The 27173-nt window shown below is 40.6% G+C and overlaps 1 protein-coding gene across 24 annotated transcripts in view; it reads right to left on the bottom strand.

Annotated features, from left to right (window-relative positions):
- Nucleotides 1-23050, bottom strand: part of LOC141784311 (receptor-type tyrosine-protein phosphatase delta) — a 471971-nt gene extending 448921 nt beyond the window's left edge. For 19 of the 24 annotated variants that reach the window (XM_074662121.1, XM_074662118.1, XM_074662109.1 and 16 more), the window contains exons 1-3: nt 22894-23050; nt 22622-22735; nt 22453-22488 (exon numbers count right to left, since the gene is read on the bottom strand). The gene's annotated coding sequence lies outside the window, so the exon portion shown is untranslated. The remainder of the gene's footprint in view (nt 1-22452; nt 22489-22621; nt 22736-22893) is intronic. The other 5 variants (XM_074662117.1, XM_074662114.1, XM_074662116.1 and 2 more) reach the window with 1 other exon arrangement.
- Nucleotides 23051-27173: the final 4123 nt, after the last annotated feature.

Raw genomic sequence — 27173 nt, forward strand, 5'->3', positions numbered from 1 at the left:
TCCTTGTGAGTTCAGCAGGCGCAGCAGCAGGTGTCCATTAACGCTTGATGTAAGACGGCATATTGCGAGGACCCTGAAGTTTCCCCTCGTTTTTGCAACTGAATCTGACTCAGTTGCTCTCTCAGGCTTTCCTGTTGTCTTCCATAGATTGATGCGCATCTTGGGAAAGTGTGTAACAAAATTCACTGGCTCATTAGGCCGCAAAGGAAACTTAACATAACAGTGTCCTGATCAGAAGCAGGTATGGAAAGTGGCTCGGATTGAAATGTGCCTCCATACTGGCCAAGCAAGTAAAAAGTGGGTGCTTTTAAAGGTCCCATATTATGCTCCTTTTCTGCAGTTTAATATGGATCATTACTGCTTCATGAAATAGTAGTAACATGTTTTGGTCCAAAAAGCCAATAAATCAAGCACAGCAGCATTGTTTCCAGGCTCTCATAGCCCCTCTGTTCAGAACGCTCTGATTTAGTGGGCGTGGCCTTCATATATATATTAGCCACCGCTGATACCGCCCCACTCTCCCGTGTCACTGAGAGTGACACCAAGAGCTCCGAGTGCACAATGTTTAGAAAACAGCGAAGCTCGTTTACCGTGACATTACGGGCTAAAACAACAGGCTAACTGCAGCTAAAGTTAGCATCCTGAAGCTAACACAGAGACAGGGGGGACACTGAGGAAAAGCTCTTACATCTGCTCCACAGCACACAAAATACTCACATTTCCAGGGTCCGAGGTTTGTTGGTGGATGGTTGGTATTGCGCCTGGATTCAGGACCAGTCTATTCGCTAGCCCTCTGTTGGACTGTCCAAAGTTGGAAAAGCAGTTGGCCGTGAAGTGACCAGTACACACATGCACAGTTTTACTGAGTGTAGCTGTCACATTTCCCACATAAATGAACCCTAGCCACTTAGTCTTGTCTTCTTTCGAGATGGGAAGCTTGTGCATGGAATTATGTGGCTGTTTACAGCCAAAAACAGAGCAGTGATGGCTCTAACTTTGGCATTCCCCTCCCCGCTGCTGGAGAGATTTCTCTCTGGTGGACCAATCAGGTCAGACTTGCTCCTCCAGCTCATTTTAGGTGAGGATTTTACATTCACAAGCACTACTAAGTACAGGTTTTGTCATTAAATATCACATTTTGTGGGCTGGGAGGAAAACAAAAGACCCACAAATTTCACTAAAAGACTTAAGAAAGTGATTTTTGCATAATATGGGACCTTTAAAAAATAAAACATAAACGCTATTTAAATAGTGCCCACACTTCATGCGCCTCTCCATCTCTGCACAGTCAGAAACTTATAGATGCGCCCCTGGCTATTGCATCATCAGTGTCATATGCATGCACGCATGTTTGCAGAGGCGGTGTTGAAATGAAGGGGAAGAGTTGTCGGTGACTCCTCACTACATTTATTTAGTTTGCAAGTTTAAATGTGGATGCTTGTGTTTTCTTTTTTGGAGATACTCCACCATGATTGTGGCACAGCCTGGAGCTGAATGCTAATTCATTTTCTCCTCTTCTCTCTGGCAGCTTATGTGGTACCGCACAATGCTTGCCAGAATCCACAAGAATCTACAAGCACTTGGCCTCACTATACCACCCATGGGTGAAAGATGTACAAAAAAAAAAAAAAAAGGAATAATTCAAAAAAATCTGAACCCAATTACTGCGTAGGTGCCAGTGTTGTTTGCTAGGCACAGTCAGGGGGTTGCAGATTTTCTGGCTTGCGAATGTTGTGAAATTGCACTCAGCTGTGTGCAGATGCTTGGAATACACACGACGCATTAACTTGTCTTAATGTGACTGTCAAATAAAAAACAAAAAGGATGAGGAAAGGCTTTCAGAAAGTGGGAGAGAGCGTGCAACACTTAACGAGCCATTAAAGAACATAATTTTTCAATTATGAGCCCAAAAAAACACTTTATGTTGGGATTAGATAAAGACTATTTTTTTTCTTTTTTTTCTTTTTTTTTGTATTTTTAGAAAGGGTGCTTTGATATGGTTATCTGATGTAATACTAGATGTAGAGAAACTGAAAGGCACCCAGACTCCACATCCCTGTGGTTAAAGGGGAGGATGCTCCTCTGAATGTTACAATCTTCGTGGCCTCTTATCTTTTTAGTACAGACCAACATTAGAAAATATTGCATGTGTTTGCAATCCATTTATTCATAAGCAAAGGAAGTACAGTCAGGAGAGGAATATAAGAGAAAAAAAACAATAAGAAAGTGAGTCTGCGGAGAAAAATGGCAATCACTTTTCCCCCAATCTGCTCCAACTGTTTTTATGAAATTCAATCAGAGATGCAGACCTCTTGCAGATGAGAAGGATTAAAGGAGCACTGCTTCATTTTACCATGCACAACAGACTGACAAGGCCAATAATAACGTGGTTTGTTACAGCCGGCTCCTATCACCTGAATTTAATCTCAGTCCACAAGAATTACATCCAGAGACCAATTCAAACATACCGTTAGACAATGTAATCCATATCCATAGCCTTTACAAATCCCTCAGTGCATTAATTCATCCCATACAGCCCACAAGATTAATAGGAGGCCAGGGCAAGATGTGATAAAGCCAGCAGAATACATTGTCCCACTGGTCACTAGTACAGAGGCTAATTTTTGTGGTGTTCAATACGGGTGCACAATGGTCATTGTTAAGACAGATCAAATTTAGTGGATGGCAGAGCTGTGATTAGCTTGAGGAGTAAGTGCTGTCTCTGATATAAAACCTGGTAAGAGCATTAAGTGTGATAGGCACTTGAGGAGGAGAGACTGAGGGATGGTTTCAGTGCCGAGGGCAGCCAAGGCGGAGATTTCTGAGAAGCAAAGGGTTGACTACATCGGGTGGGAGATTGTAATTTATCCTGTGGCAATCAATTATAGGATTAGCTTAGGCTATCTTTGCATTGATTTATCACAGTGTAGCTAACAAGGTGCTATTAAGGCTAGATATGGTGCCATCACGTTCAGGGAGATTATCCATTACAATTTTTTATGTGGCATTAAAAGTACTATTAAATGTGTTAAGAAAGACTCCAACATTAGCTAAAAGCATCTTAGTTTAAAGTGGTTGCACTCTTTTCTTCTGGTTTTTGTGTGTGAGCCCATTGCACAAACTTCATGGGATAGATTTCTAAACTACATTTATCAGCAGCATGGCTAATTAAGTGATGTGATAGCCCCTACACTTGCTACAGTTTGGTGTCGAGTCCTGTTGTTGCCTGAAAAAATGAAGCCAGTGATTTTTGCACACATTTTCACCCCTGAAATGTCTCTAGTGAGAGACCAGGAAGGCTAGCTTGTGTTAACCTGAGATGGCTAACTTGGCAAATACGGCTAACGCTTGACAAGGCTAACTTGCTTTTTAGTACAGCCTGCTAGCAGCAGCTCACACAAGTTAAAGAGCTAACCACTATGTAGCAAGATGTTTTATCATTCCAGATTGATTCAAGTATAGTTAGTAGAAAGCTAATTTGATTAGACTGCTGTAGCTTAGCTTTCTACATTTCTCAGGAGTATCACCTTCCATGTTTTGAGGCAATTTTTTTTTACATTGAGGGATTGATAGCTAAGCTAACAAGACTTTCCAATTTGCAAGCAACTATGACTCAATGTTAAGTGAACACAGCAATGGAGGTTTTAATAAAGAATACAGACCAAAGATAGCTTAATTATACAAGACACAAGTCAAAAATACCTACAGAATTAGTAGTGTGGGAATATGAGTGTATGCAGCTAAACCAACAAAACCAAACAAAGGAGAAACAGACACTGCACACAGCAGCAGCATTTTATACCTGACAGAGAGTGTCACAGTCACACCCTGGTCCTCCAGCTGCAGCCACTTGTCCTAACGAGCTCCTGCAGCCACAGCAGACGTCAGTTTGAAAGCCAAACATGAAGACACCAGTTTATCGACACCGAGTTAAACCATCAAGTGAAAAGACGTGTTGATCTTATTCATGGAATGAACTGTTTGTTTTTATTATTAAAGCGGAATCAAGGGAGTAAGCCAAACTGAATATGGAGTAATGTGAAGAAGTTTGGATTCAACTCATGGAAAGGGAATATCATGAAGAAAGGTAGGTTTTGTTGTTTGTTTGTAAAATATAACGCAGGAAAACCATAAAAACAAAGTCTTAAATTTCCTGTTTGATAGTGGAGGCACTATAGATAAACAGAAAAAGTAAACCCATGAAAGACATAGCCTCGACAGATATTATCTAGTTTGCTTTATTGTTTGTTTGAAGAATACAGGACTTTTTTTACCCCCAACTTTGTTAAAAACGAAAGGTACCTACTGTTCATCATTACAAATAGGGCAAAGCAAATCATTTATACTGAAGTTTGTGAGGGATGTACACAGCCCTATACATTCACTGGGGCAGTCAAAAACTTGCTTGTTAAATCATGATTAATTGCTGAATTTAGTAGTTTATTGTGATTAATTTCATGATTAACATTGCAGATTTGAATTTCAACACAGTTTTAAAGGGCTTTTTAACAATACAGAGCAGTGTTTTTCAAATTGTGGCACACAAACTTGTGGTGGTCTGCTAGCGCCCCCTTGTGGTTTGCCTTTTTTTGAATGTTTAAAAATAAAAAAAAATAAAAAGAAGCCCAGTCAAGCTAACTTTACGGCAGCAGTTTCTATTTTTTTCTGGATGTTTCTTAAAGTTACAAGTGCCCTTAGATAAGAACTTGGTGTCATTATTTTCCATCATGGTAGCAGCAGGAAAATGCTGCAGCATCTTAACTATGTTGTGCCATAAGGGACGTAATTACATGCAAAACAAAACCAAAACAAAACAAAAAAGTCACTTGTGGTGAACAGTTTTAAATGTGTAGCCTCTTTCTATCATATAAACAACTTAGATTTTATATTTTTTAGACTGTCAAGCCTGATGTATGTACGCTATTATTAGGTCAATGGACAGACTTCATCTCCTACTTCCCAGGCTATTTACAACATCGTATAACTGTAACAACTTCACACCTTTGTCAATTTTCTGTAGCAGCATGCATAAACACAAATCTCACAGTTTCTGCCTGAGTGTGAGGGGTTAAATCCACCAGCACAGCACCAGATGTAATACACCCCCACATCACACTGACTGCAAACAGTGTGCCTCAACAAGTCCTGTTAAGAGTGTGCATCACAGGAAGCATAAAGTCGGTGCAATTAAAAGTTGTTGTTTGTGTAATGCTAATGATAGAACTGCCTCCTAAAGGGAGATTGGTGGGTGTGTTAGGAACGCATGTTGTTCTGGTTTGTGGTTGAACTCTGGTGTTTAACCTTGTGGCCTCTTCCTACTTAATGGTTTCCTCCCCCCTTTTTTTCCCTCTACCTCTTTATGACATATGATTTCATAACCACTTCTGCCTGCTTACACTCACATCTGCTGTAAATATTGATCCTCTGCTGAGATGAAGTTGGGATTGGAGGACGCTCTCGAAGCGTTTTTTTTTATTAAATCGCGCTTTAACCGTGAGCTTTGTGACACATAATGCATGGTGCATACAAGTGATGCCTGGCCTTGTAAATGACAAGTGTGTGAGAGAAATGTGCAGCAGACAAGAAAGAAAGATCAGACAGTTTTATTGAACATGAAGTGAATTATTGAACCCTCACTGTATACGGGTGCATTGAAGGAACAAAAAGAAAAAAGAAAAAAAAAGCTGTTTTCGTTTTTCTGTGGCATCCTCTGAAGCCTCTTGGAGTTCACAGCTGAGAGGGTGTTTTGAAATGCTATGGTGTACAGTGCAAGTTAAGGGCAAACGCTGGTGCTTTAGCCATACATAACAAGTCTGAGAATATCATTTAAAAAGCATGGAAATGTATATGTATACACGGTGTCTCTACTCTGAGATAAACAGAAAATGTCCCTTACAGCAGAAGTATTACAGATGAACTGTTTTGCAAGGTAGTTCAAAGGCAAAAAACAATCCCACATTCAGATCACGTTGCATAGTGCAAGGGAAAAAATGCATTCAAGTTGGAGGAGAAAAGAAAGAAAAAGATCCGCCGTAAAGCCATAAAACACAATTCATCTTGTCGCGGTCCCTGCAAGGAGCGTGTAATCGCAATGACACACTGGCGTAATCCATTTAAAACACTTTGGCTCAGGCCTGGGCTGCTTTGACTTTCACTGCGGGCTTGTGCCATCATCTTCATTTCAGATACGTCTCACTGACTGCCTGCAATTAGCGAGGACGTGTAAGCTGCCTTGTCGTCCACCTGCTCAGGCTGCAGGGTGAGCATCTTGTCCTGGATGCATTACATGACTGGCAAGAGCGTGCAAAAAAAAAGAGGGATAATAACCTGCTTGTCTCAGGCAGAGGTGAAGTGCAAGCCTATTCGCTTGTCTACAGACGTGTAATCTGTCTTGAGAGGTGCTCTTTCTCTCCTCTGGCGCCTGTGCACTTCGACTTTCCAAGGCAGGGTGGACCCACCCAACCTGACTAGGCAATGAGCTTAGAGTAATGGTGTCACCGGAGCGCTGAATCTCATTGAGAGTTGCTTGAGCAAACATTATCTCACACTGAACCTTCGCTACGGTGTCTGGAGGGGAGGCTCCGGTGAGTTATTGCACAGAGAGTTTTAATCTTACAGCAGGAAATAAACTGTTGGCTTTTAATGCAGGCGGACCACAGGGCAACCTGGGTCCATTCTGCTTGTTCAGGATTGGGGCTAATTGAACTAATTACGCACTCAGGGGTTCCAAATTAAACATCTCGTTGCCATTAAACTGTGGATGATTTATCCTTACCTTTAAACTCTGCCCAGAACCGCAGCCCACCACTACAGTGTTTATGCATGAGTAGTTTAATTATGACTATTTGTTCATAGGATTTCTAAAAGGTCTGGAGTGTAACTTTAAGTATTCAATGAGGTGAAAGGATAAATGGTGGTTCAGTGGAGAGTTTTATTAAATAACCTTTGGTGTAACCCAGTTTTCACTCTGTTAATGAATGTTTTTATTGCTGTTAATATGAGAAACGTCTTCTGTTCATTTGATCTTTGATTTATACGAGTGTCATTTAAAAAAAGAAAAAAGTTAAAGACAAGATCTCAAAATTTCTTTCTATTTTGTAGCTTTGTGGGGCAAATGACAAGTCTCTAAAAACTACTGAAAAAGCAATATGCACTCTGCAATGCTGACTGTCCTAAGAGTTATGTAGTTAGATGGGACGATGCCACAATTCTAACAAATAGATGGATCTAAAGATCAGGAAACACTCCCAAAAACAAAACAAAAGTTGCATAAAACCTTCTGAGAGTTTATAGGTAAAAGGGTTTAATTTGGTTTACTCAGGGGTTGCTAACACTAGCAGAGTTAGCAGCAGCCTCATACAAGCTGTCCTGCAGGTCAATGTCCATACGCCAGTTTTGTATATGCGTTGCTCTTGTTGGTAGTACACCAAAACACAGATGGCCAACAACTTAATATAGGAAAAAATAAGGGATTTTTAATTTTTGTTACCATTTCTCAACACTGGGATGATGAGAGGGATAAGTCAGGACCACCTTGAATACAAACAGAAATTAGTCGTTCTTAAGAGAGATTACATTGTAATGTAATTAAAGCTGCATATCCGGTTTGGTTATCTTTACTCTCAGGGGTTTTTCCAACAAGAAGCAGGGTGAGAGATGTTGCCATATGGTGTAACTGAGAAATGTCAATTAGCGTAACCAATGTTTCTCATTAAAAACCCTGATATTGTGCAAAAAAGCTACGAGTATGGTTTTAGCTGTCCACTACACTGTAATGATTGAATTTAAAATGATTTTAAACCCACTGCACTGAGAAAACATTGATGTCTACGGCGTACTGATATTTTAATTATACCTTGAGATGATATTTCACAACAAATACCTTATTTCAACAGTACACTTCCATAACCTTCCAGAAAGGTGAATTATTTGAAATATACTTGTCATGTTTTTGTGGTGACACCATTTGACAATTCAAAGGGACTGATTCTTTCATTGATTAAAATGGTAGAAATGTCAAATAAAATACTATGACACCCACACATTTAAACAAACATCTAACACAGGGGTGGCCAACCTGCGACTCGTGAGCCCCATGTGGCTCTTTGCCTTTCGGTGTGCGGCTCTTCTATGGGCTATATAGTTATGAGTAACGGTGTACCGATCAATCTAAAATATGAATATACTGATGCCAAAGTTGGGTTCATTATTGATCAATACTTAGGTGATGAGATTGATACTTAAGTTTCAGTTTCTTTTCTCTACATGTGCTCCTCTTAATAGCTCATGTGCTCATATCTATCTATCTATCTATCTATCTATCTAGATAGATAGATCGATCAATGGACCTTTCTCTTCTGCAGTAAAACAGACATTTGTATTTGACACAGCTTCAAATACGAGTTTAAACACATTTATAAACACAATAAATCTCGCTTTGAAAATTAAAAATGTATTGATTTTCATTTTATGTAATTTCGTATATGTGTGAGAAGAAGTGCGTTTGTAAGACCACGTGCGTGATGTGGCTCTTTGTTGTACTATGGCGATTTTTGTGGCTCTTGGTCCCTGACTGGTTGGCCAACATGTAAGACCCTGATGGAAAACATTAAATGTAAGAACAACACTCCACCACCTATGGACTACAAAAAGAATTTCCTTATTTATATGGCTGCATCAAACAACATGCATTGAGGAAGAACAGTTCTTGAAGATGAGGATGTTCCTGTGCATTGTATGTCAAAAGAAGCAACAGAGCTTCTTTCCTTTATAATCTGAAAACTTTGAACAGCTCTTCTCATGTTGGACACTCAGAAACTTCTGGCTCACTTGGTTGTAAGCTAAAATTAGCTTTTTGAATGGACACTTGTTGTCATGCACACATTTTGTAGAAGCATAGGTGGGTGTTGCTAACGTACCAAGAGCCTGACTTAGCAATATGCCCAAAAAGAATGGGTAGGCTAGCGATTGTGAGAGGTTTAATCTGCTCAGAAATACGTTAAATTTTCCTCAAACTTTACTGACTTGATTTTATAGGTTTTCAGTTGTGAATTGTACAGGAAGACCAGTTACTGAAACTGAACTCACTGTTGGAAGCCATGCATGAATCATGAAGCCTTTGGATTATTTTCACACTTATTAGTACAAATCACTAATAGTGTCTGGCAGTGGTGGCCACCCAGGGACTGTGATTCCTTTTTTTATTTCTTGTGAAAATGGCCAACTTTAATTAATATCTTTGAAAAGAACCATTCATAATCCTTGTGCTACGATCCTTTTGGAATTAAGTATTTAATTTGATATTTGGTGCATCTGATCTGGTTAGCAATGATGTAGCAGCTCTAATCTTACAAGCAATAATGTGAACTCTTTTTTTTTTTTCCTCACACATTCCCCAAGTCAACAGTTCAATCTCACCTTCCTCGCCCACTTCTCTCCTAGCAGCAGATGCCATTATTTTTCCAGCCCCCACCCCTCTTTATCCTCATCCACCCTCACTCTAGGTCCACTAGATGGATCTGCTCTCCCTCTATCCATGTTTCCTCTGCGCCTCCTCAGACGGCGAGATTGATCTGTCTACAGGACGCCTCTGACCTTTGATATGATCCGATAACAGACACACGGCCCAAACCGAATTAGACAACCAAAGGTGGGGGGGCACATTAGGAGCGAGATGAGGTGTTTCCCTTGCCTTCATACCCAGAATACCCCTGGCTTTTTCCATGGCGGTTAGATCTTCCGTCCATCTCCTGCCCGCCCTGATCAGACACTCAGGGGAAAGTAAAAGATGTGTTTTCAAATTGCACTTTGCCTAAAGGCTCTCTGGGCCAAATTTAATTTTCACCCGGCATCGATTTTCCTGCTTATTCCCAAGTCAGTGGATCCTAATGTTATCTGTGGTGTATTTCAGTGCCGTGCAGGAATACAGGGAGACCATCGTCTGGACTGCATACCACCACACACTACATACAGTATGTCTTTTGTCAGCAACTGAGAAGCTCTTTTTCATGTCTGCTTGTATTTTTGTCCTCTCCATCATCCAGCATTTCTAACGTCAACCTCATAACACCATTTAGAAAACACATCACATTTTATCTCACATGAATAATCACACATGGAGGGAACAAATGGAGATGTCTAAAATGGATTGCGTACATCTAGCTCTATTTATAGATCCTTAATAATCCTTGACTCATCAGAGCTCTGAATAAGCTTTAGGATAGCAGTGACTCAAACCACACCATTAACACCTTACGTCATGTTTAGAAAACAGAAATCGCAGACTTTTACGCCAAAATTGTCTCATTGAAACAGACAGCACTCCAGCTCCTACCGGTTTTTTGAAATCTGAAGAACCACTGGGGTGTCAGGGCTGAGTGAATTTCCGTGGCAGTCTACCTTAAAAAAGTTGACAAGCAAGACAGAGGAAAGGATGGGTTCTGACAGATCTCAGCCGTCTTTCATTGGAACATATTGAAGGGGAAAACAAAGGGAGGAAAAGGTGGATACGAGGGGAAGGAGTGGGTGTCTTCAAAAAACCAGGCAACGGCGCTGCAGATCCAACAAATGGTGTGAAAACACACATCAACTTGCTTGGATACACATGAGACCTGCTATCGCAAGCCGCGACACATAACCAAGCTAGTGCGTGAACAGAAGGAGGGTGTTTGTGTGTGATGGGAGGATGAAACAGAAATGCAGCCCCCCCTCCTCAACTCTCTACCTCCCTCCTTCGTTGGCATCCCTTTGTCATCTTAAACTGGCAGCAAGCTCAGGAAGCCAGGGTCTTACATAAACCCTACCAAGTATGGCTCTGTGCTGGGGAACTGATCCCTTCCAAAACCCTCATTGTTATTCTCTCATGATGCCGAGGGATCTGCTGAGCACCCACAGCCAAACCTACAGCAGGGCTGAGTGGGAGGTGGGGGCGTTGTGTTTACATGTGTGCTCTGTCGGGGGACTGAGCGAACTGCACACACAGGATTATAGATGGAATACAACTTCCTAAGCTTCTTCTGTTTGAAATTTCATCATCAGATGGGCTCGTGATCGACTTTTTCCGTTTTAATTTTAAATTCCACTCCGAAGGGTTGCATCTCTTCATGGCAGACTGAACATAAATAGCTGCTCAGACCATAAAAAATTATGGAACCCAGTTTATTGTGATCCCAGGGTTGGTTGCTCTGAATGCTTTCTGTACTCAGAATTTGTTCCATTTTAACTGCTCAAAGGCAGCAAACTGCTGCAACATGATGGACGTGGACTATTTAAAAAAAATTCAAAAATGTGCTCCAACCTTAAGATGAATATCACATAAAACCATATTAAATCATATACTATGTTCTATATCACTTAGTGGTATCACATCCTAGCGTATCCTTCCTCAGCACACTGGATTATATTTTTGTATCACATCAACTTGTGTTCTATTGAACCATAACGTGCCATAACAGATTATATTCCATTGAGCAACATCATAGTCTGTCCAATCATAATGGTGGATATGTTACAGCATTTTATTATACCGTATCATCATGAATCATGTAGTAAAGTTTAGTATGATCATGTATTATACTATAATGTCCCATGCTGTAACAGTGCACAGGCCTATGTTCTCATATTTCTAAGATTTATTTTTCAAAATTAAACCCCATGTTTTAACAGTTCCCACATTTCTAAGGATTTATTTTCTAAAATCTTTTTTTTTTTTTTTTTTTTTGTGAAACTTAATGGTACAGTCTGCAGGAGTAAAATGTCAACTTTTACGGGAATAAAAAAAATAATTTATATTCATATATATTATATTTATAGAGCGCTTTTCAAAAACTCAGACACTTTTCAAAAAACAACTACAAAACAGATACAAATATAAAAAATAATGAAATAACCGTAAAAAAAAAAACATGTATAGAGGAAGAAGACCAGACAAAAACAGTTAAAAGCTGCAAGAAAAGACATGGTCAGGACTGGGCTTTGAAAGTTTAAGTTAAAAGCTTTGTGGAAGAGTTTGTGGTGAGTTTTGAGTTTCATTTTGAAGGCGGTGGGGTCAGCAGTAACACGGAGGTGTTGTGGGAGTGAGTTCCAAAGGGAGGGGGCAGCGACATAGAAGGCTCTGTCCCTCCAGGTTTGGTGCTTGGTCCTTGGAACGGTCAGGAGGTTTGAGGAGCAGAGGGTGCAGGAAGGGGTGTCGGGGTGGAGCATGTCAGTAAGGTATGAGGGGGCCTGGTTGTGGAGTGCTTTGTGAGTAAGAAGAAGGATTTTAAACTTGATACGGTACGGGACAGGAAGCCAGTGGGAATCTTGAAGAATGGGATTTATGTGCTCACGGGAATGGGTGCCAAAAAGAATGCAGACCAGCTCAATCATTACTTCTAGGCTTTATACATGTGTGACAGTGGCTTTAATTCTGTTACACCTAGAGTTGTGCGATACCTAAATATCCCAATAAAAAAAAAATATGGAAACTCTGTAATTTTTAAAAACCTCTTGAATTTCCATAAAAGTTTTTACGCTCTCATGAGGTGTTTTTTCCAAAGTTTTGATACCAAAGTCTTTTTGCAAAAGTGCAATGGAAACCCCCTTTTTCACAAAAACAAGTCACGTTGTCATAACAACGCACCTCCCTCACGTCGTCGTACATGTCCACTGCCACACATACAGACTCCAGTGTTTATATAGTAACAGCTCTGCTGTTAGCTATGCATTAAGTGCAGATGTTTGTGTTTTTGACCGTCAGTTCTGAAGGCATCAAGACAGCTGTGAACCAAGAGGCTACAATAGCAAACCTAACATGGTGCAAGAAGAGTATAACTAAAGGGAAACAAAACACCAAACAGATCAAGCTTTGTCATAAACGAGGGTGAAGCTTGGTCCAACTTTCATTTTAGGGGCACTGGGGGAGCGTACAGGGTGAAAAGCAAAGCGAGTTGTCTTTCTGCTAACTAGGTACGTGTCAAATTAGCTTAGCTGATTAGCTTGTGCTAAATGCTAAGTCAGGTGCACAGCTCTTGAGTGTCTTCCACTGTTAGTTGTTGGGCTTATGAGTGAGTTCAGGAGGTTTATCCCAGGCACTGATCCAAGGAGGAGGAGCTTGGTTTGAATGTTGTATTTACTAACAAGTAACAAAAGTTCCTGCAGACCCTGCCTTTAAGGAAATGAAATCAAGAGTTCCGCATCTATTTTCCCTGCTTCAGCTGAAACCCTTGATTCGATCGCCCTATTGTTTTTTTTTTCTTGTAATGACTATGATTGTGACCATTTCTGCTGCTGCTGATCAAAATAAAATTACTCATTCGTTTCTATTAAGTACTTCCAAAATCTTGTAGGAGGATAGGGCTTGAATTGAAGCGGGATGCAGAAGCACAAGACCTAAAAAAATGTGGGAACAAAGGGCTGACCCCTTGGTAATGTATTATTCTGTAACATATTTTCCTGTAATTTCCATTTCAGATCGAATCCTCATTTTGTGGTATTGGTTTTATACGTTCAGTGAGGTAGTTTTCCCCATAGACCCAGACACAATAGTCATGTTTAGTACGAAAACTCCTAACCTGCTTCACTCAAACTGTTGAAGGTATCACTCATTGAGTTTATTTTCTTTGCAAATTGTAAAAACAAATCTGTCTCTGCCGTTTGCTGTTTATCACTGCTTCTGCTACCAACCCCAGCAGCAGCTGAAGACATAAACAACAACTGAGAAGAATGATTATGATCTCTTTCCACTGTCTTCAGTTTCTAGAGGTTACAAACAGGCATGGGTATTCATTTCTGAGTGTTTCGTAACATGCAAAAAAAATGTCACGGGAGCCTTAAGTCACACACTTGCTAAAATATTTGGCAGTTCAGCTGGTTAGATTATAACAATTTTTTTATCCATTCCCAATTTCTTTCATGGTAGATTTATCATTAATGCCCATCCAGACTGAGGAAAAGTTATGGATTCCTGTTCATTACTCCTTCCAGGTTGGTTATACTGCAGACTTTATGCAATCATAACCATTTAAAGGACTCCCTGAGACAGGTCTCCTGTGTAAAATTGGATTTCTTCTCTTCTATCACCACATGCAAGATATTCATCAAGGGGAAGCAGGAGGGAGGGGTAATTCAAAACGTACAGTATAATAGACTCTAGCACACTTCCATGGGTGTCCACTTTCTCCTATGTGTAGAGATTACATCCTATCTCCCGGCTTTAGTGCGGCTGAGCCTGTCAGGGGGTTTTGATTTAAATGTCCGAGGTGGGGCTCGATCAAAAAGTGTCTTCTTTCAGTCTGATCAAAGCCGATGAGGCCTCCGGGTCCTGTGAAATCCGCGCTGTGCACACTCAACCTCAGTATTTACAAAGCTGTGCACAACACCAGTCAATGAAATATGCATAAAGCATCAATTGGCTTATCTCTTTCGATCATCTCCGCCAGTGAAGCACAATAATTTTCTCATGATCTTCTGGAAATCTACATATTGATTTTAAATGTCCGTTTAATCAGGATTGTAAGTAGGATCTCTACATTTACTGTAGCACAGCATATATTTTCAAATTAGAGCAAGACTGTGCTTTGGCTGGCTGTAAAATATGATTAATAAATGATACGCTGTGGATACTAGCCTCTCTGATCCTACCATAATAGTCAGACTATTTTATATTCAGTGTGAAGAATCTTATTTTTAATCTTCAGGGACTCTGAAATTTTTTCTTAAAGCCAAATAAGGAGTTTTTTAAAACCTTAAGCTCAGTTTGAATGCAACTTTTAAAGCTTGTGAACCCCACAGTCTGACTTTTTTTCTTTCTTTTAGCAAAACAAGCCGGGCGCCCACCAGAAAATGTTCACAGTGACCTCCGGGTGACTTCTGGGACAGCTTAAAGGTAGGAATATAAAGATTTCACGTTGAATATAAAGCTTGTTGGGAACATTGAGGTTGCTGTGAGTGCTTCATCAAGATATTCTTGCAAGGTATATTTGTGCCAGCCTTTCATTTTTCTCATTACTGACCTGAAAGGAAAGCAAGAGAGGAAGCGTCACATTGCTGGTTAAAAAGAGATGGGCAAGTGTCTGGAATTATAAAGCAAGCATGGGTTGAATGGGATGTTATCTTGAGGTCAGAGGCGGCTGATCTGACAAAGACCACAACAAACTGACACTTGAGTTCACTCTCTTCCTCTTTCCCCTGCTTTCTTTTTGTTTTTTTTTCCTCCCTAACACTTTGATTCCCTCTACCCTTTCCCATGGTGGATGTCCCTTGGATAGCAACCGAGTAGGTCTAATTGATTTCTCTTGTTCATGTCGGTTAGAGGCAGCAGCATCGAGCTGTGCAGAGTACCTTGGCTCCAGCTTGCCTGCATTATTCCTCTCTGTTTTTCTTCTGTGCCTCCATATCCCAGAAGACTATAATGCCAATACTGAACATACCGGTGCCCGCTCAAATCTGTTTGGGAGAAAGAAAGCAGAGGAATGCTGCAGCTGTAGCTTGTGCAGAGAGGATTCACACCATGTGGAAGTACATGTGGTACAAAGAAAGGTCAGGGTGTATCTGCTCTATTGTAGTCATTATTTCAAGTAATAACTAGCATCAAGCTGTGCAACATGCTAGCAGATCCACTTTTAATCCACACCAATGGATATCCCTATTTATGTGTCATATAGCATTTTGAACGGTATGCAAAATCTGACTTAGTGTTGCTGGCTTGTGCAGTTTTCATGATATTTTGTCCAGCTGAGTGTACATCCTTGTTACCCAGGGCAGTGGTTCTGACCCCGGGCAGCGCATCCGCAGAAATTCTCGTCTTGTCTTCCAGTTTTGTCAGTATCGGTCAGTTTTGTGAGCTCCTGTCATGTCAGAGCAGACAGAAGGCAACCGCTGCTCATTTTTTACTCTGTTGTGGTTGTTGTTTTGTTTCTTTCCAAGTTCAACTGCACAGCACAGACGCAGGGGTTTTCTTTAGGCGATAACGATACAGGAAGTCGAGCAGAGAAGGGAAACATCCGCCGCAGCCTTCACGGATGAGATGAATTTCAAATCATGCATCGCTGAACCTGGGCTGAAACTCTTACTACCATAAGAGGAGTTCAGTAGGAAGAAAAGTACCATAAAGCACGGATGCTGCTTAGTTTTTCATAGGTTTAAGATGACAGATGAATCTAATGAAAGACATCACAACCTCAATCCTCGCAAATGTATATTTCATGCAGCACAACTACTGAACAGTACACCAGCTTTCTATAATCCATTTAAATGTCAATGCAGCATATTCAAATGTTACAGAATTAGATGGCATAGGTCAAATATTATTGCCTTTGCCCCACGGTGTTACTTTGAATGCAATGCAGAGCAAGAAAGCAATGGCAATTTAAACCAAACAATTGGCAATCATGACATGTTGTGACAGTTGCTCAGAGCTGAATTTCTTTCACTGCCTTGCCAGCAAAGCAGGAAGGCCAGGGAACCTTGTTGACTGTTCACGGGGAGACAATATGCTCTGGATTAGATGATGTGATCAAACTGACATCAGATTTGCTACCAGACATGTCCCTTCAACGGCACCCCTGCTGGACTCTAGCTGCCTCAGATGCTTTTCAAAGGTGGTAAATATTTATGTGATGAATGCATGAAATAATGGTTTGAGTTTCCAAGCATCGGCTGTATGAATAATGAACAGAGCCATCAACATGTCATCCTTGTTTCTTCTTTTCAGTCCTTTGAGTTTGAGGTTTCATTTGTTGAATTGGTTGGTCATCCAACATGGTGTTTTGAAGCCAGGATTGACTAATGTTTTAGGAGAGGAGATGCTATCAATGTGCAAGATGTGGCCAGTGTGAGTCTTTTGAATTAGCAACTACTCTGTATAAATGCAGCACACTAAATTTATTGTGGGACAAAAGAACCAAATGAGGCCTTTAGGGCACAGATGACTAGAGCTTGCTCCTGATAGGCTTCTTTACTATGGAGAAAAGCAAGCGACATGAATTACCCTGCATCACCATATATTAATCAATGTGAGGCAAACAGTGGATATGTTCACAGGTGATAGCACTCTTTTGCAAATTAGTGCTAAAGTATCTTAAAAAAAAACTAAAATACCAAAAAACTTTCAGTACCCAGCAGCAACTTCTAGAATTGAAAAATAATGCTCATGTCAAATGCAACAGACTGCAGTTCCTCAAGTGTCCACTAAGGGCTGGCTGTAAGTAAAGGAAGCCTCATCAACACTCATTTTAAAATGCCAATCAGTCAAACAATCAATCAGCCTTTATTTGTGTTGCGCCAAATCATAACAAACCTTATCTCAAGACACTTAACAAAAACATAAACAGGTTAAAGTTTTAACAGAAACCCAACATCAAGACAAGATAAAAAGTCTTATCTCATCTTAACCCACCATGGGTACAGGATTTTGCAGCATTTAGCAAGTTACAATGGAAGAAGTGAAACCTCGGACAGAACCAGGCTCATGTTAAACAGACATCTGCCTTGACTGTGTTGGGGTCAAGTCTTCGAGCAAAGTCAAACCTGATTAAAATCTAGTACAACACACATTTTGGTCTTAAATATCTTGTTTTTTTAAACAAACACACTGTACTCACAGGGAATGTGTTTTATGAACTCTTCTGTCTACTTCTAGGCTAAGACTCATAAATAGATTTGCATAATTAGAGCAGTGGCTGCGTGACTGACAGGCGAGCAAGTTTAAGATGGTTGCCAGGAGGCCCAAGGCCCACCTCAACCCCACCTCTTTGCCTTTATGAATTCTGGCCAGAAGTCACAAGTGGAGTAAACATCCCTCAGCTACAAAGCTACAATCATGATTAGACTTTACAACGTGAATATTACCTTAATATATGTAAGTATAAGGCCAGGTACAGGAATATCTGCTTATATTGGTAGGAAAAATAACTGCTCAGAGGATTAAAGAGGATTTTTTTAGAATAAATAAATAAATAAATACCAGACTCTAGTTTGATTCTGCCAGCTAAAAGCTAAAATTTGTACTGTGAGCTAATGGTTGTTGGCTTACCTTTGGACCCTGCCTCAAGGGGCCACTCAGTGAACTACAGCTTTTGTTGGTGCTTTCATTTTTTTTTCTCAGCACTGGAGGTCATTGGTCAATAGCACATTTACACAACAACAAAAAATTGTTAGCTCAAAAAGTTGAAGCAGCAGCTTTACTATAAGTAACTAGGGGTTTATCGAAGCTAATGCTAACTGAACTAACTGAGTTTGTAGGTTATCGCTTAATAACACTCAGTGTATTGCATGACTTAAATTAGTTTCCACAGTGTAATCATGATTTGTGCTTTTTAAAATTTATCTTTGGCCTTGGTCTACGAACATTAGCTTGGTGCTCACTTTAAATTAGCATTGCTAATTTGTGATCAGCAAATGTTTCTGCCATGTGAAGTTGGAAGACAGAAATATTCCAACGCATTCCATGTAAAGTAAGCTGTACATTATAACAGGGCTTTTAACAGTTTTTCTACATACACACATACCCCTGTGTGTATTTATCAAACTTACTGAATATTCAAGTCTTTGACAGAGAAAGAAATCAAAGCTAATCTCTGGACAACAGCCAAGTAGTCCAGATGAGTATTAGCCTTAAACATTTTAAATGCAGACAACTTAGAGACAGGAAAGAGAGCTTTTCTTAATCAGTTAACAAAAGCAGCCTGCAGTGATTCACCGTCTTATGATATCACATACATCAGGCTTAATAGCATTCACGTCTCCTGCAGGAGACAAAAGTTGTTGTTTAATAACTTAATGAGTGTCTGATTTATGACTGCAGCCATGTGCCCTAATAAATAAACACAGGTGAGCAGTTTTTATCTTATGCAGCATTTTCGAAGCAGCAGCCAAAACACGGACACGTATGTTTCAGGCTGTATACATGAGCCTGTGTGTAAACGTGTGTGTGTGTACATGTGTGTGAACTCAATTAATCATTCAACGCTTGCTGTACGCTGCATGTGCATGAGATGGCTGATGAGTCGTGTGATCATCCATCAAATCTAAAATCTGCAACCATTTCACTTCTGTATTCAAACATAATGAGGGGAGCACAAAAGAAAAACACACATGGCTTAAGATAAATATGCCTCTCTTCTACATGTGTGACTCACATTTTACAGAAACCGATGACTGTTTGCACTTACCTTAAGCGCATTTTTCTAAAGAGTGAATTTTTGTCATCATGTTTATGTCTTAAAAGAACCGAAAGTGATGGTATCTTCTGCGCATCACGCAGCCAAAGGGAGTCTTGGCTACATGGGATGGGAACAAGATGAGGAACTTTGGCAGCTAATGCATCAGCACAAAATGAATCCCGCCTCATCCAAGAGCATTAAGATGTGGATAAATAAATATAACATTGCCACCATGAGAGAGGAGAAGAGGAGAGGCAATGTGGCAGCGGGATGGGTTTTTTTCCGGCTTTCATGTTGGCAGGCGCGGAGATTTTTTATTTTGGGATGAATCAGAATTTCCTGCAAACGCCTGCGTCAGGTGTATCTAATTATCTGACAGCGCGGGCTCATTATAAAGCGGCCCCTGGGAGTGGGCTAGTCAGCTTGCCGAGGCTTGGACCACAATGAAGTGTTCTTCTCACAGCTCATACCCCACTAATTTTAGAAGAGTGATATTTGCTTACTTCTTAAACTTTTCCTCCGTCTGTTGCTTAAAAACCACAAATATACCGTACTTTTTGTGTGCAATGTGCAACAGAAAACTGCACAGATTTTAAGAACATGTGCGACACAACAGAAAAAAGAATGCATTGGCAGCTGTTTTTAAAGCCATGTCCCAATTGTGTCACCTGGGTGAAGTTTATAAGTCGTAATTACAGTGCACTGCTCGTCTTCTCCTGGGAGCAGGGAAGTGCCCAGTTATTCCCAACTGAGGGAATAACAGGGGTGGCATGAACTTTGTGTGCACATGAAGAAACAAGCATCATTCATTAACTTTACATATCTACTTTAGCTGCCAACATGAAAGTGTCAGACGTGTATCAAATGTCTGTATCTAATTTATAAACTTAAAAAAGGAACATGGTGTGCTTACATTTTTTACTGCTAGCCATGAATCTTTAATGATTTCTAAAGCAAATGCAATGTTTCCAGTAAAAGTAATTGAAAACGGAAGCAGCATGCAACACATTTGTAGGCAATGTTTTGTAGACAGGGCTAATGTGGGGAAGTGTGCAGAAGTATGCTAACAATATTTTATAAACGTATTCATTTCCTGCACATCTGTCTTCTTCTTTCACAAAATAGAAGAGAATGTGCCACATTTACACACATTAAAAAGACAAAATCATGGGAAACACAGCCCAAAATGATTTAAAAAAAAAAAAAAAAGACAAGGAGAAGTTTTAAGAGGCCCTTGTGTTTGCCAGTCAGATTTCAATTGGGTTCATGCCACCTTCAACCACCCCTTTAGGCACACCCCTGCCTGGAAGGTGTACCAAGGCAGAGGTCTGTGCTGTCAACACAGCTTCACCCCACTCTCATGTGTTAAACCATAATTGCCAAGAGAAGAAAAAAGGTCTGCAGAAGCAAGGCTCCAAAGCCGCAGCTCTCTGGGTCAACCTGTGCAATCGTGAATGAGCAGACCTGTCTCCCTCGCTCCCTAACCTTCCCTTTCTACTCAAACCCCATCCAGCAGTGATTGATGCCGAGGCCTGGCAAGCAGTTTGGGGAAGCATCACTCAAAGGAAAGGAAAGGAAAGGAAAATTGCAGGATGTTGCCAGTTTGTACGATGGGAGCGCTGCTGGCGAAAGGATAGGCAGAAGAAAAGAAGTGGGAGGGGGGTTATTCCTACCTGGGACTAATCCTTGAAAGCTTTGCCAGAAAACTCGCTGCAACTGACAGCGAATGATTCAGATCCACTTCTGAGCTCCAAACTGTCTTTACACTCAGGGAGCACCAGCTCATAGCATTGCTGTGCTCCAGCATTTCATCATGTTACAGTTTGTTGCGCGAGGATGTGCATTAGTCTCCCGTTGCTGTTTCTGTTGGATTTGTTTATGTCCACATTAGCGTCGGCAGTTTATTTACATATTCATTGTTTATTGGAGATACACAGATGAATTTGGATGATGTCCACAGTGTTTGTAAAGCCGTCAGTGACTTGCATGGATAAAAGGATGGATAGATGGATAGAAAGTCAGAACAAATGAGCTAAAAATCTGCAAATCTCTGACCCCAGGGCGACATTATCGTACCAAATCCGGCCTTAATCACAGCCCAAAAAGGATTTCCACATCCCACTTAAGCTACTTCACAGCACAAAACCCTCAACGTGGAGACAAAATGATTATTGGATTTAAACTAGCTTAAAAAAATAGCTTAAATATTAGACAAACTCCCCTTTGTGTCATATTTCCCTGTCTGTGTTTGCTGCCCATTCACTACAGCAGTAGCCTATCTCTCTGCCTCTTGACTGGCAGACCGTAATGCTATTACCTCTCCTCAATGGTCATGCTCACTTAGCCCTCTGTCACTCCACACTGGCCGCACTAACACACATCTCTCTGCCTGTGTGAGCCGTCCTTGCCCCTCATTTGTGTCTGCTTGCTACAATAACAGAGGCGCACAAACTTTTCAGTTCATTATCTCGCCTTTTAGACGCTCTTCCACTATTTTTCTTCCCCCTCGGACTGCAAAATGTGACTGAAATCACGGGTAATTGGCTGTATGTGAATCACTCATCTGTAGTAGTGACAAATACTCTTCTTTTTTTTTTTTTTACACAGAAAATGAGGTTAGACAAAAGTTAGGATGTGGTAACTTCCAAATATAGCTGCTAGAGATAAAGAGGGAGGAGGGTCTGTGCTGACACACGACTGCGCATGATCAACTGTCAATCACCAGTCAAATCTGACATCAAAGCCTGTCAGATAACAGCAGCAGAAAAAAGTAGGTGAGTCACAGCCCACCCACCGTCTACATCACCTGAGCCAGGAGCCCTTTGGCGCGCGCACAAGCACGCGCGCACACTGAAAAAGACGAACCGAGTCAGTTTACGGCCCCACACGTTCAACCAAACTTTCCGAACACGTCCAACAGCTCTCTCACGCGCACACTCGCATACACACACATTCTGAGCAGGCTGCGCGTGCCTTCTTCACATTTTGGAGCGTCATTAGCAGGTTCGAGACATGGCTCTGTTTTTTAAGCACCGAATGGGTCATAAATGATGACGTTAAAAAATAATCTGTAAATATCTCGCCACCATCTGGAGAGTAAAACAGCGAGCAGCAGAGCGGTGCACGCTGTGCGCTACGATATCCATAACGCAGCTCCAAGATATGCAAAAATATGCGCCCTGGGCTCCTACTCACAGCGAGGCACGACACACAACTTGGAGTAGACACCGAGCCAACACTTAATTCCACACAAAAACACATCACGAGCTGATTTCAACACACATGCAGCAGAGGAAAAGTCTATTCTACTTACTATAGAGCCAGGCGGTAGAACGCAAAGCCCTGGTAACTGCAATTAAGTGCAAAAAGGAGAAATAGATGAGCGACGAGTTTCATCGTCCACAATTATAAAGTCTTTATGGTGGAAAAAGTGCATGCATTCTCAATTATTTCGCTGTATAGATGTCAGTGTGTCTTCTTACCGGGGCTGTCCGAATAAATTCCTGAGGAAATTCCAGAGGAGTCCCTTCTTTCTTCCACCAAAGTCAGAAAACAGCAATGCTTTTCTTATTCCAAAAACAGGCCCACTGGTTTAACTGTAAGAGAGAAGAGACCAAAAGAGCCACAACAAATTCCATTAGTACCGGGAGTCCCCCCACCTCCTCCTCCACCACCCAAAAAGTGTTGACATAACATCTGTGAAAGAAGAAAAAAAAGCAACTCGAGATAAATTGGCGGAATGGACAGCTGGTACCTGCTCTCTTTATCACTGTCGACAAAGACAATGAGAGCGGCAATAAGACGAGCAGAAAAACTGAGAGAGCTGAGCTTTTCTGAGGAAACGCAGCCCCAGCGTGCTGTCAGATTAAAAACCAGCACACACACACTCTCTCAACACACACTCGCACGCTGCTCCCGGCGACGGCTGGAGAGAGAGGGAGGGAAAGGAAGAGACGGCAGGGATGCTGCGCTCAGAGCTGCACTTCCCTCTCCGGCCGCTTGGTGGCCGGTTAGGGGAGCAGCTGGTGACGGGATGTTTTCCACCAGGCAGGAATCGACAGCCAGTTAATCCCTTAATGAGGCAATGAAGGTCTATAAATAGATAAATAAAAATTCCTTAACGTGCATACCTTGCAACATTACAGCTTTGTGTCTGCACCTGTAGGTTGTTGGATGAAAGCAGCAGCTCAGTTACAGCCTGGAGCCTCAAAACCTTAAACTGAAGTTGGAATGCAACTTATTACACTGAGCTCAGTATTATAATGAGCTTTAAATTACAGTTAGTTAAACCTTACTTTAAATCCTCTTTTTGATGTTGCTTTTTAATTTCTCAGACTTCATGAAAACTTGGGAGAGAAAATGGTAAACATCATCAAAAGCAAGTTTTCCAAGATGTAACATTTGTTAACTTTTCAAATTTCATCTCAACATTGTACATAGACCTGAATGTTTCATGTTTCCTACAAATTATGCTGCCAGGGCCAGACCTGGAGTCAGGGTTTGGGGTGGCTCCCCCCTGAAAATCTTATTGGCCCCCCAAGGTGCAACCAATTTTTGCAAAAAAAATAAATAAATAAATAAAGTTGACAGAATAGTAATTTAGTAATTCACAAAAAAAAAAAAAAAAAGACAGAACAAGGTATGTAGGTTTTCACGTACAACAAAAACAAGCAGTAAAAAGTTGAATAAAAATCAAACTGGGATAAAACTGTCATAAAGACAATGATAAAACAGTGACCAATAAAATGACCTCATTTTCATAGCCAGCTCAAAAAGGTATTTTTTTTTTTTGCTTCCATTTATAAACTCATAACCTTAGGATAAACCCCTTAATTATGCCCTGGCAGAGGAAAAATATCTTCCAGGAATCATTAAAATGTTACATCATGAGTTGAGATTTAAAAAATAAAAATAAAAAAGTGGATGCAACACAAACCTCATACCATCCTGATGAGACACCTCAGCAACAACTGTCTGGATCTGCTTTTAATGCAGTAGAAAAATCTGATTCTTGCTCTATAAAAACACTAGTTTGAGAACCTTAAAACAAGCAGAGCTGTGGTGCAGGAGTTCATATCAGGTGACATTTTCTGCCGTATGTGCCTTTTTTCACAGAGGACACTTCCACATCTAACAGCAGGGAAAGTTCACGTGTTAAATTAAATGCTGGCTCCACGCTGGCTGTTCATGTTTCAGAGACCTGCAGTTTTTCACGTTTGTTTACTACCATCAGACACATACATGAATTTGTTGCTGTTGTTGTCGTACACCTGTGCATAATTTTCTTTAACAAAGATTACAGTGACTGGGTGGATAGAAATAGCAACAATAAGCTTCAACAGTGCTTTTCATCTGTTCATCATGTGTATGTTTGACACAGAACACTGGGTATGAGCAGACAGTAGAGATATCGAGCATGCTGTGGGAGTTAGGATTTGGTATTTCCTGGGTTGGACGGATTTGTGACTAATTCAACAAAAGCAACAAGATGTATAATGACTGTAATCTTGACCTATAATTTTATTACAATCCAAAGGCTGCTAGGGCAGGCGTTGAAGCAGTTATCACAGATAAAAGAGAAAAGAATATGTTGATGATATAAGGTTTGGTGCAGTTTCTTTGAAATAACAGTTGTAGTAATTGATGGTGTTGATCTTATGATGCTTTTAAGCAGAATTGAGTCACAAATTTCCTTTTTAGTCAGATCTGAAGGATTTTTTTCTCTCTCTCAGATGGTGCTCATTTGTGTTTCTAAATAGATACAGAATTACTTTTAATGAGGGATTTCTTCTTCTGGTGTATGGGATGTTTAATGACAAGAGGAAGTTGAATGGGGAAATGTACAATTTAAGTGGAAAATGTTGGAGCTGTTTAAACAGGAACATCTTTTCTGGCACCGAGTACATTCTCGTTGCCCGTCCGTTCATCATGAAAATATTTCTAGCTGGGATTTCAGGTGCAGGTTTTGAAGTATTTGTCAAATATCGCACAGGAGGGGCAGAATACACTTCACAGTTAAAAATGGAGCTGACTTTTCATGAACAAGTGCACTTTCTGTGCTGTCTTTTGGCAAAAATTAAGCAAAACTGATGCCCAGTTCCTGGCAATACCCAAATGGTACCAATTTTGGCTACTTTTTTTGTGTTCAGGCAGTTACAAAATATCAATTTGTTTAATAGTGAAACATTTAAAAATATATATTATTCTTCAATATATAACCTTGCAATGCCGTGTTTATGTCCAGCATGGAAAATCTTCTACTCTTCCACTCACTCACAGTCACAAGGATATGTTTAGGTACCTAAACATGGTACCTTTTGATTTTATGTGAATCAGTACCCGTAACTTTGGAGAGAATTCGGTCGGTACCTGTAAAAGTGCCAAATTTGGTACCATCCCTAATTCCTATGGAATATGATAAGGACCATAATATCCCTTCACTGTGCAAATTTTGGTTTTGTACAAATGAACAGAACGTAAATGATGTGTAAATCATCAAGTTTCTTACGTACTCAGGCCAGACTAAAGACTGATTTATGCTTGACACATCAGTGGGGTCTGTGAGGCTTCATGCAGACAAATGACGTCAGTTTAGCACATACGCCCCCTCACGCGACTCTTTTCAAGTGAAAAAAATTTAGCACTGCACACACTTGAAGATTTCTAACCTGTCAAAAGTAGATGCGCTGATCAGATGTAGAAAAATAATCTTCTTAAATCATCTTAAAACCCATTTTTATTCTTTGGCTTTTAACTGAGCAAGACTTAGTTCCTTGGCCCAGCTTTATTCCCTTTTATTTTCTTTTATTCCCTTTTATTTGTTTTTATTTGCTTTCAGTTGTTTTTACCATTTTTTTTATGTGTCTGTTTTTCCTTATTTGTTTTTATCATTTTATTTTGATCTACCTGTACAGCACTTTGTTAACAGTTGTGGTTGTTTTTTTTTAAGTGCTCTATAAATGAAGTTGGTATGGTATGGTATGGTATGGTATGGTATGGTATGGTATGGTATGGTATGGTATGGAAGTTGTTGAAGTGTAGAAATACAGGCATCTGTGTGACTCATGACACATAGAACACCGTGATAACCGAGTGGTCAATGGTTCAGCAGAGGAGAGGAATCCGTCAAACAAACCTGGAACAAATCTCCAGGACAGATATGTAAATGTGTTGTAAACAAAGGCAAACTTCTTTGACTCTTGTTTGGTACCCTGGTAGACGTACTTTTGTGAAACCTCACGCCCTGCAGTTTGTGAATGGACACCAATGGACGCCGCGTGGGATGTCCAAAAGCATAAAAGCTCCACACATTCTCATGCACGTCTCTTTTCCGCACGTCACGTTCACCTGGAAAGCATAACACAGCCTTCAGTGTTTTCCCTTGGTTGTGGATTTTGTGCCAAGCTAAGCCATATCCTGGCTGGAGTTTCAAACAACCAGAAAGATACCAGAGAGGTATCAATCTTCCCATCAAAGGCACAGCAAGAGAGTAAAGTGTATTTCCCAGAATGTAAAACTATTACTGTCTTGCGATACAAAGGCATTTACTTTGGCACCATCCCCAGACTGAGTATAATATTTAGCCTTCCTGGGGGTATCCAAGAATAGCAGAAATGTCTCTTCACTTTCTTTCCATTCAGAATAGTTGATGTCAGGCAGTCTCAAAGAGCCACATGCAAACAAACAGACTGTCTGTCTTGTTATTGAACATCCAAAATCCTTCTGATTGTCTTGAAGTCAACGAAATTATTCTCATTTCATCAAACTGCACTTGAGCAGCAACCAAATGACTTCTCCACTGACTGAAGCTCTCTCTCATGTCTAGGTTCCATTGTAGATTGAAAGAGGTTTTATTTTCCAAATGGTCTTTTAGTGGCAGATGAATCGTCTCTGAATGTAGAAAAATAAAAGCTATAAATACATGGTGTTCAAGTCACTTTGAAGAAAGCGCTGTTGATGCCCAGTCTGATCTCTGTACAGCAGGGGGAACAGTTGGGCTTCCATTAATGCCACAAAGAAGTCCATTTATACCCT

The sequence above is a fragment of the Halichoeres trimaculatus genome, unplaced genomic scaffold (assembly GCF_033239565.1).
Source record: "Halichoeres trimaculatus isolate MK-OKI-2021-1 unplaced genomic scaffold, fHalTri1.1 fHalTri1_scaffold_22, whole genome shotgun sequence".
NCBI classification, from domain to species: domain Eukaryota; kingdom Metazoa; phylum Chordata; class Actinopteri; order Labriformes; family Labridae; genus Halichoeres; species Halichoeres trimaculatus.